The sequence below is a fragment of the Crinia signifera genome, chromosome 6, assembly GCF_055691185.1.
Source record: "Crinia signifera chromosome 6, ASM5569118v1, whole genome shotgun sequence".
In the NCBI taxonomy this organism is placed as follows: domain Eukaryota; kingdom Metazoa; phylum Chordata; class Amphibia; order Anura; family Myobatrachidae; genus Crinia; species Crinia signifera.
In genome coordinates, this window is record NC_139222.1 from 42,655,127 (window position 1) to 42,666,122 (window position 10,996).

The 10,996-nt window shown below is 51.6% G+C and overlaps 1 long non-coding RNA gene across 4 annotated transcripts in view; it reads left to right on the top strand.

Moving 5' to 3' along the window:
- Positions 1-9,060, top strand: part of LOC146007592 (uncharacterized) — a 63,495-nt gene extending 54,435 nt beyond the window's left edge. For all 4 annotated transcript variants that reach the window (XR_014444360.1, XR_014444362.1, XR_014444363.1 and 1 more), the window contains 6 exons: positions 395-616; positions 1,513-1,689; positions 2,082-2,226; positions 2,391-2,559; positions 2,993-3,108; positions 8,648-9,060. This is a non-coding gene — a long non-coding RNA (uncharacterized LOC146007592). The remainder of the gene's footprint in view (positions 1-394; positions 617-1,512; positions 1,690-2,081; positions 2,227-2,390; positions 2,560-2,992; positions 3,109-8,647) is intronic.
- Positions 9,061-10,996: the final 1,936 nt, after the last annotated feature.

The window sequence follows — 10,996 nt, forward strand, 5'->3', positions numbered from 1 at the left end:
TTTTGGCTCAATACGTTTGGCATAATGTGTAAGGGGCAAGTATAATGGGGTCTATTATTTTGTTGCAGAATGTGTAGAAGTGGTATATGGTGTGGAACACTACACAAGGCCAATTTTGAGTGTCCACACCCTCTTTTCCTGAGCGCTCGCGCACAAATGTGTTGACACTATTGACACCAAGGTGGGCCTGTGTACTTTAAATGCCAGGACCTATTTTTAATCCCATTCCCGCCCTTTATTTGCTCTCTGAGCGTGCACACTGGCACCATCTCTTTGCAAGTTTTTGAACAGGATTCTCCTAAACTCACTATGCCGCTATTTTTACATACTGTTGTAGACCAGCATTTTTTTTTTTTTAAATATGGATGTTTTCCTCCTCTTCCCTCCCCTTCAGGATGCTACTAAAACCTTGCTGCCACTGAGGACCCCCAGGACGTTGCTCAGGACACCGCCCAACATAGACGGGAAGGATACAGGCGGGGAGACAGCTGCCCCAACTCCGCCCCCAGGGCGCTGCGGCAGAGAACACAGCCCAACGCTGCTGGGAACGACGCTGAGGAGGAGAGGTGCCCTATCCGACAGATGCTGCAGTACCCCCACCTGCGACCGATTCTATGTGAGTGCACTCTTCGGTCACGACTGGCGAAGAGTATGTCTTGGGGGGGGGGCGAGGGAGGGGAGAGGAGGTGCAAGATTAATCTGCTTTGGGCTAAGGGAAGAGGTGTGGCATGATGCTAGGTGGTGGGTTGTGATTACATGTAATGGGCATTAAGGGGTTTAGCAGTGGTGTCAAACTCATGGCCCTCCAGCTGTTGTGGAACTACACTTCCCAGCATGCCCTGCCACAGATTTTAGCGATCCATTATATAAAATCTGTGGCAGGGCATCTAGGGATGTGTACTTCCACAACAGCTGGAGGGCCGTGACTTTGACACCACTGGGTTAAGGCATACCTTTTAAATATGTTTTAGGTACACGGTAACACCATAATGTCCCCCCTTCTGTTATTTTGTTTGTTTAAAATAAAATTGATGGCGCCATCTGTGTGTGTGTGTATATATGTATATGTGTGTATATATTCGCTCCCTCACCACCGTGGCAAGCGATCCACGTCCCCCCCTTGTCGGGATTTTGGCGGTCGGGATTCCGGCGTCGGGATTTTGAACGCCGGGATTCCGACCGCCGGGATTTCATACTGAATCCTCGCTCCCTTACCACTTCCTTCTCTTCTGATTCCCCTCCTCTGCTTCCCCTCCTCCTTTCCTATGCTTCCCTCCTCCGCACCCCCCCTCCCCCTCCACTGCTCTTCTGCTCTCCCTTCTAACTCTTCCTCTACTCTGCTCCCCATCCTCCTCTGCCCCCCCTCCTCCTCACCTCCTTCTTCTCTGATCCCCCTCCTCTCCTCCACTTCCCCCTCCTCCACAACCCCTATCTTCCTCTCCCCTGCTCTCTCTTTCCCCTCTATCTCTCTCCTCCTCACGATTTCCCCACACTTCTCTATCTCTCTTTCAGACTGCCGGTGACCCCGTGCTGGGGTGCAGGAAGAGAAGACTCGGCGCCATGGAGTTGGAGCAGGAGGAGATGACTAGCACTGGGGAAAAAAGAGTGCAGAAGACCCATGAGCAGGGGCCGAAAACATGGTGTTTCCATCACTGCTGATCATGTAGAATGAAGCATTGATGACAAGAGGTACATAGCACCTGTGTATACTGCTCTCCCTTCTCCGCTCCTTCTCCACACCTCCACTTCCCATCCTCCTCACCCCCTCTCCTCTGCTCCCCCTCCTCCTCTCCTTCACTTTCCCTCCTCTGCTCCTGCTCTCCCTTCTTCTCTCCTCCTTTCCCTCTCCTCCTTTCCTCAGCTCCCCCACCATCTTCTCATCTACTCTCCATCCTCCGATCCCCCCTCCTCTCCTCTGCTTCCCCTCCTCCTCCGCTTCCTCTACTCTGCTCCCTCTCCTCTTCCGCTCCTCTGCCCCCTCTCCTCTTCCACTCATCCGCTCCTTCTTCCCTTATTCCCCTGCTCTCTCTTCCCCCTCTATCTCCTCCTCACCAATTTCCCCACACTGCTCTCTCTCTCAGACTGCTGGGGTGAAGGAAAAGAAGACCCAGCGACGGGGAGATGGAGCAGGAAGAGATGACTAGCACCACAGGAGAGAGCATGCAGCAGACCCGGGAGCAGGGGCAGAAAAATACCTGCTACCATTGCTGCTGATAGTGACAAGAGGTACACAGTGCCAGCTTGCACTGCACTCCCTTCTCCCCTGCCTCTCCCCTGCCTCTCCCTCTCCTTCTCAACCCCTCTCTCTCTCCCCCTCCCCCTCTCCCCCTCCTCTCCCTCTTCTCTCTCTTCTCTCTCTCTCCTCCCCACCACTTTCCTCTCTCTCTCAGACTGCCAGGGACCCAGCTGTGGGGTGCAGGAAAAGAAGACCCAGCGCCGGGAAGATGAAGCATGAGATGACTAGCACTTGGGAAAGAGAATGCAGCAGACCCATGAGCAGGGGTAGAAAACCCGGCATTCCATTGCTGATCATGTAGCATTCAGCGCCGATGACAAGAGGTACACTGCGCCTGCGTATACTGCTCTCCCTTCTCCACTCTTTCTCCACACCTCCTCACCCCCTCCCCCTTCTCCTCACCACCTCTCCTGCTCTACCTTCTCTGCTTCACCTCTCCCCCTCTCCTATGCTCCCCTCCTCCTCTCCTTCACTTTCCCTCCTCCGTTCTTGCTCTCCCTTCTCCTCTCCTTCCCTTCCACTCCTCCTTCTCCTTCCCTCATCTCCCCCACCTCCTCCTCATTTACTCTCCATCCTCCGCTCCCTCCTCTCCTTCCCCTCCTCCTCTATTCTGCTCCTTGTCCTCTGCCTCCACTCTTCTGCTCCTTCTTCACTTATCCCACTCTTTCTTCCACTTCCCATCCTCCTCTCCCCTGCTCTCTCTTTCCCCTCTATCTTTCTCCTCCTCACCAATTTCCCCACACTTCTCTCTCTCAGACTGCCGGTGACCTTGTCCAGGAGGAGATGACTAGCACCGAGGAGAGAGAGTGCTGCAGACCTGGGAGCAGGGGCAGAAAAACCATCGCTACCATCGCTGCTGATCCTGAGAGGAGGTACACAGCGCTGGCTTGCACTGCGCTCCCTTCCTCACTCCTCCTCCACACCTCCTCCTTCCCCTATCTACTCCTCTCCCCCTCTGCTCCTCTTGTCTGCTCCTGCTCTCCATTCTCCCCTCCTCCTCAGCTCCCCCAACACCTCCACTCCCCCTCTCCTTTGCTTCCCTCCTGCTTACCTCCTCTCCTCCGCACCCCCTCCCCTTCTCTCCATTCTTCACTCATCCTCCACGCCTCCTCTCCTCCTCCTCCTCTTGTCTGCTCCTACTCTCCGTTCTCCAACGCTCCTCAGCTCCCCCACCACCGTCTCCGCTCCCCCTCCTCCTCTCCTTTCCCACCACCTATCCTCTGCTTCCTCTCCTCCCCCGCTACTCCTCAACCCCTCCACTGCTTTCCCTTCTCCTCTCCTCTGTTCACTACCTCTCCTCCACTCCTTCACTTCCCCTCCTCACCCCCTCTCCTGCTTTCCTATGTCTGCTTTATCCTCTCATCTGCTCCCCTTCCTACTATCCTCCACCGCTACCCCCTCCTCTCCTCCGCTCTCCCTCTTCTGCTCCCCTTTATTCCTCCTCTCCTCTGCTTCCCCTCCTCCGCTCTCCCCCTCTCTCCCTCTCCCCTGCTCTCTCTTCCCCTTTAAAGCTCTCCACCCCACCACCTTCCCCACATTTCTCCTTTCTCTCAGTCTCTACCTGACGTTGTCTTTCACCCTGAAACACACTCTCTCTGTCTTACTCCCTGTCTCTCCCTGATTCTCTCTATCTCTCACTTATTCTCTCTCCCCCTTTCTCTTTTCTGACACCCTATCATTCTCTCTCTTTCTTTCTCCATCTCTTTCCCTGACACCCTCTCTTACTCCGTTTCTCCCCTTTTATCTACCTGACACCCTCTTACTCCATGTCTCTCCCTGATACCCCTTCTCTCCCCTGACATTCTCTCTCTATAATTCTTTCTCCCTGTCTCTCTCCGTATCTCTGAATGACACCCTCACCCATGTAGGCTATGCCCGGCTTTTATCCCCACCGCTGCTGGACCCATGGTAGGCTGGCAAAGTAAATAGCCTGCTATAGTGCTTCTTTTCTGCCCTATAGTGCATTTTCTCTGCCTTGCATCCCCACTGTCAAGCTCTCTGACCCTGTGTCCCCTGATGTCATGATCTCTGTCCCTGCATCCTCGCTGTCATAATCGCTGTCCCTTCATTCTTACTGTCGCATAATGTGAATTTTGGCTCATTCTCTGTAGCACCATAGCCAACATTTACCATACCCCCATATGTGTGTATATGTGTGCTCCAAAACGTCATCACTGACTCTGAAAGACCATGGAGTGCTGTGTGGTGAGCGTTCTCCCTATTAAGGGATCTACCCCCACCCATCTCTTATATATTTGGCTACATCTGTCACTCAAAGTGTGTCTGGAGCTGTAACGCTGGGTTGTGGACTTCCATCTTAATTTATGATTGTCATCACCTGTTTTAAACAGGGTAATTGATAAGAAAGGTGTTTAAGCACAGGTGATGGTAATCCATAAATTAAGAAGAAAGTCCAGAAACAGAGCAATGTGTCCCTCCTGGAGAGGGTCATGTTGGGAGGTATGCTCCCCCCCCCCCCCCCCCCCCCATTCACGGCATCCCCACGATTAAATGGCACATGCAAAACACTGACATGGCTATGGTCGACAATGAAAAAGGTTGACAAGATTTATTTTTCACTTTTTCAATGTTTTCATATTCATTCTCATGTGTCGACATGGACACCAATGAAGTGCCACACTTATGTCAACATTTACATGTGTTGACCTTTCTGTGTTGATTTTTTCTTGTGGCGATTCGCGGCACCCCCGCGACCCCCCTCCCGCGATTTGCAGCACACCCCCCGCAATTCGCGGCACCCCCGGTGACTCCTGCGATTCGCGGCCCCACCCCGTGACACCCCCCACCCACGACCCCTCCTCCCGTGATTCGTGGACACCCCTCACCTCCTCCCTCCCCCCCCCCCACCCCCACGCGCGATTCACGGCAACCCCAGGATTAAATGGCACATGCAAAACACTGGCACGGCTATGGTCGACAATGAAAAAGGTTGACATGAGTTTTTGAAGATTTAATTTTTCTTTTTTTGAATATTTTCATATTCATTCTCATGTGTCGACATGGACACCGATGAAGTGCCACACTTATGTCAACATTTACATGTGTTGAACGTTCTGTGTTGATTTTTTCTTGTGGCGATTCGCGGCACCCCCCGCGACCCCCCTCCCGCGATTTGCAGCACACCTCCCGCAATTCGCGGCCCCACCCCGTGACACCACCCCTCCTGCGATTCGCGGCACACCCGCGACCCCCCTCCCACGATTCGCGCCAACCCCCCGGGCCCCCCTCCCGCGGTTCACGGTGCCCCCCACGACCCCCCTACCGCGATTCCCCACCCCTGACCCACCCTCCTGTCATTGCGGCAACCCCCCGCCCCCGCGACCCCACCCTCCCGCGATTCACTGCAACCCTCCGCGCCCCTCCTCCCGCATTCTGAATGACAGCAACATCCTACCATCCTTCTACAAGAATATATAACCAACTAGGTGATTCATCGCGCCCCGTGCCCCCCCTCCTGCAATTTCACGTACCCCCGCGCACCCCCCTCCCTCGATTCGCAACCCCCCCTCGCGCAATTCACGCCCCCTCCCACGCTTTGCGGACCCTCTCCCGCGATTCACAGCACCCCCAGCGCCCCTCCCACAATTCACGGCACCCCTAAGCCCCTCTTTAGTACCCCGTATACTAACACACCCCTATCACTACCCAGCTTCCTGATCTCCTGAACCGTAACTTCCACCACTGGGGAGTCGCTGATGCTGTTTTGCCCACATGCCCTATCATGCCTCATAGCCCAGCCTCCTGCTCTCATGCACCCAAACTCCCACCCAGTAGGAGGAGACACTGACTAAGGGCCACCATCCTGTACTCCTGTACTGCCATGCTGTACCCTCACCCACTGGCAGAAGCTGCACAGTATCTCCCACCCTCCTCTTTAGTCCCCCTTATGCCCACACTCCCCTATCACTACCCAGCCTCCTGTTTTCCTGTGTCGTGACCTCCGCCAGTGGGGAGCCGCTGACTCAGAAACACCCTATTATACTATTGCACACACACACCTAAACAACATGCACACACAGCCCCCCCCACACACCCACAAATGTCACTGTAACATCCACACTATCAATGTACATCTTACTCTGTAACCGCTTTTTAATTAAACAAAACAATACACACCCCCCTTCCACATCATATGCTCTCTATTTAACACATTTCACCTATAACTCAAGTTGCAATACAGGCCATCTTTCATACAATTCTAACCATCTTTCTCATAAAAAAATGTTCACAAATTAAGGGGCGCAGCCCCTTACGACGGTGTGAAGAGCGCCCGTAGGTTGCGATGAATCACCTAGTATTGTAATATATAATCTATCCTGGAAACGCCCTCTACAAATCTTGCATTTGGTCTTACCTGAATAACTTGTCGACCACGCCCATGTCAACCTTAGGCTTGTATCGACCTTCTGTCATTTGTGTGTTTAAAAAAATGCACAAGGTGAATATTATATACTAGGTGATTCATCGCGCGCTACGGGCAGGGCCGTCTTTTCATATGGGCTTAATGGGCACTTGCCCAGGGGCCCCAGGTGTATAGGGGCCCTATACTGATAGCTGAGAATCCCCTTTTTCCAGGGATACCAGAATTTTGAAAATCGGCCCTGGGGAAGTGGAGATATCCAACTTCAAAGCAGCAGTCCACATCCGACCTGTTATTGCACTTCCCAGTCATATTTCTCAGGTTCTCTCTGATTTAGAGTTTTCTGAGAATATATTCCAAAAGCTGGGACTCTCCCCTTTCTGTCAACACTAATGGCTTGTCTCATACCCGGAACCAGAGATATCAGCCTTCCAGCAGCCGGACCCTGCTCCAGCTCCAAACGTCTGGTGTACAGTTTATATTTTTGTCAATGGATTGCTCTGGCTTCTGATCTCTGATCCCCAAGTTCCCAGCACCTCCTGAAAGTTGGGACTCTAGGTTTTTATACTATTGAAGGCTAAGAAATCTATTTCCAGATAATGGTGATATCTGCAGTCAAGCAAGCTGCCCTTCCACCGGAAAATGACGAATATTAAGCCCACTCCATTATCCAACCCTCCCCTGTGTATAAAACACCCCCCTACCTCCCTGGAAGTCATTTACAAGGGACCCTTCATTCAGCTCAGTGCCCCCCTTCCACACGTTAGTGTTCACCCTCCCACCACCTGTACAGTAAAGGAGTAATTAGCAGAAGTTACTGCTCCTGGTCCTACATGTTGAGTGGAAGATAGCCCATGCCACCCGTGGGACATTAAAGCTGCTGCTGATAGCACCCCACTCCTAGGAGGGGAGAATGGGTAAGGGCCCCAGTGCATTGCTTGGCCCAGGGGCCCACACTGCTGTTAAGACGGCTCTGGCTACGGGCGCTCTTCACACCATCGTAAGGGGCTGCGCCCCCTTAACCTGTGAGCCCCTTTATGTAGGGGTGGGTGTACCTGCAGGATGGAGAGGGGGGCGGGTGCGATGTTGCCTGTGGTGGATATGGGGGTGCTGCGGGTGGCAGAGGGGTAGGTGTGGTGGTGTCTGTGGGGGTGCGGTGGGTGAGGGTCGGGTGCAAGAGTGCTTGGGGGTGGTGTGGGGATACTGTGTGTGGAATAGCAGGTGCAGGGGTGGGCCATGTGGGTGGTTAGGAGCAGGGGTGCACGGGTGGACTGAGAGGGGGTGTGCTGTGGGAGCGGGGGAGGTGTGTATGGGGGAGGAATGGATGCATGGGTACTGCACGTGGGAATGGGGGTGTGCGGTGTTGGTGCGGCTGGGTGCAGGGTACTGCATGTTGTGGAGGTCTGGGTTGGGGGGTTGCCGTGGGAGGGACCAATAGTACCCATGGGTGGGGGTTATTGGCAGGTGTGGGGTTGCGGCAGGTGGGGGAGAGTGTTTGGTGGTGGTGTGTGAGGGGCAGGTGTGGGTGTGCTGCAGGTAGTAGAGGTGCGGGGGGGGGGGGGGGCTGTGTGTGTGCTCTTGTTTTGGTGATGGAGGGATGGGTGCAATGGTGGTTTAGGTGTGTGTGTGTGCAGGGGGTGTAGGAGTTGGGGGTGTGCGTGGGTGACGGTAGGGGTGTGGGTGTGATGTGGCATGGGGTGAGTCCGGTGGGGCGTTGGTGGTGGAGGGTCGGGCTTTGGTTTGCTGTGGGGGGGGGTTAGTCTCCAGGGTACTGCCAATGATGACAAGTAGATTTCTGCTTGCACTCCTCCCAGTTTGTGAGCAGAAATATGACAAAACTAGAGTGGCGATGCACTTTTAAGCGATCAAACACACGAGTACCGGCATTCTCCAATATAGCATTACGCTGATTAGAATAGCTCTGTGACCTCTCTCCCGGCAGTATACACAGCGCGAAGAATATAATCAACCCCAATATTATTAGATAATTGGAGTACTTTTTAATCACAATGTTTTTGTTTCATTTACAGGAACAAAAATGAAAAATCATAAAAAGTCACTGTGTGACATCATACTGTACATGCTTTGCTGTCAAAACCTACAGTCTTGGACAAATTTTGGATAGTGGAAGGCCGACTCAAGTTGAAAATCTCGGAAACCAGAGATTAGAAATTCCTGATCCTAGGACAGATTCTTCTATACATGCAATCGCACCTGTTGAAGTGTATTTGCATTCTTCAATACCTACAAATGAATACTACTTCCCAACAGAGGAAATATCCATCCTATGGTATAACACCCTCATCCCCAGCCAGGTCAACGCAATCCCACTGAGCCTTTATTTAGACTGAGTATTAATGCAAGAGGAAGTGGAATACAGACATTTCAATAGCTCCCATAAGTGTTATGCTAACGACAGTTATTAAAGCTTTACATAGCTACACATTGTGTACGTTGTCTCTTTTTTTATTACCTAGTTACAACTCCAACAGTTTCTTAGCTGGAAACTAAGGGGTGTACTCAATACGGGAGAGGGGGAGCTATACGGTGAGCAGCGCTGATAGCCTGCCATCAGTATTTAACGCTTCCCCCTCACTCACCGTCTCCACCTTGCCTGTTCCTTGAGATGAGGTGGAAATGGCGAGTGTGGCTGTCAAAACAGTGAGGTTTGCCACAAAATGCGGTGGGCTCACTGCATTTGCAGCGAACCTCACCATTTAGGGGAAGCCTCGCCGTCCTCTGACGGCGAAGATTCCTGGAACGTAGAAAGCGGTGAGGTGGCTGGACGTGAGGATGGCATTTCCTCGCCAAAAAATTCCATCCTCTCCGCCCGTGTGTCTGCACATTGAATACACCATTTTGTCTTATATACTGTAGAATGTATAGTTGAAACTAGCTATACCGGGGGAAGCGCCGTCGGAAGAGGACGCGCGCGCATCCCCTTTCGCAGATCGGCTGGCGGCTGGCAATTCTTCCGCCATACCCTGCAAAGCTGCGACCGGCTCCATCTGTACCTTAATCATACACATATTGAGGCATATTCAATAAAAACGTTTATAATTATGTAATAGCTCTATATTGATATATGTGATTTGTCATAGTTTGTCAAAGTAGTACTTCATATGTACTTTTGCTGTGATATTGCTATTCAAATATATTCAAAACATTTTTTTACAAATATCTTAAACATTAAGTGTTAAGCAAACTTGCAAAATGGATTTATTTTTGTGTGCTTAAGTTCTTTTTCTTTAAATCAAAGGTTAAATTTGGATTAGTAACAGGCCATGCTTTGCAATTAAATGCTGCTCAGGTGCATACTGTAGGTGCCGATTCTGTGGGTGCACAAGGGCCCGAGCAGCCACGGAAAATGATGAGCACCCACGGGCCTGAGTCCCGCTGCTGGGCCGCCATATTAACTTGCTAATTTGCGGCTGCAGCACCCACATCGCCGTACCTGCCACGTAGGAAACAGTATGCCGGGAAGAGTGTATTCTGTCCGCAGAGTACCTGCACTGTGGGGGCATTTTATGCATGTGGAACTCTGTTGCCGTAATTTGAATATTGGAGACAATTGTGCTCCATAATATAAATTGGTATTTTGTGGCCACACCCCTTCCCCATGAAGCCACTCATAACTGCAATCATGGGGTTTGTCTAACATCATGGGGTTTGTACAGATTGTACACACGGAGCAATATATTAGTGAGCAATATATTGCTCAGTGTCCTGATTTCATCAGCGACCAGAGATGGTCACTGATGAAAGAAAACACTGCCAGGGGAAGTCTCACGGGGAAAGAGCCGATTGCCGGGGGAAGCTGCTTGACAGCGACCATAGCTTCTGCGATAAAGGCTGAAATTGCATTGTGTGTACAGGTCTTTAAGGGGCCTACACGAGGCAATTTCATTGCATTTTCAAAGCATTAAATCAGTAAAATTAGCACTTGTTCAGAAGTAGATCGAAAAGGTTTTAGGCAGGGGCGTAACTCGAACCTTGTGGGCCCCACAGCAAAATCTCCATAGGGCCCCCCCACACACACACACACACACACACACACACACACTGTTGTCACTACAATGCCCCTTAAGAGGCAGTATAGGGCTGTCACCTGCAGTGGCTGGTGGGCAATGGGGGAGGTGTTGCAGGAACAGGAGCGAGCATGAGTTTTTTGGACCTCCTGATCTATGTAGATAACGGTTGTTTGAAAACCAGGAATTACGAAAAACCAACAGATAGTAATTCCTACATAGACTTTAGTAGCAACCATCATGGTAACTGGTTACGAAGCATTCCGAATGGCCAATTCAACCGTATCAGTAGAAATTGCACTGATTTGGAAATCTATCAGGTACATGCAAAAAAACTTAGCCATCAATTTA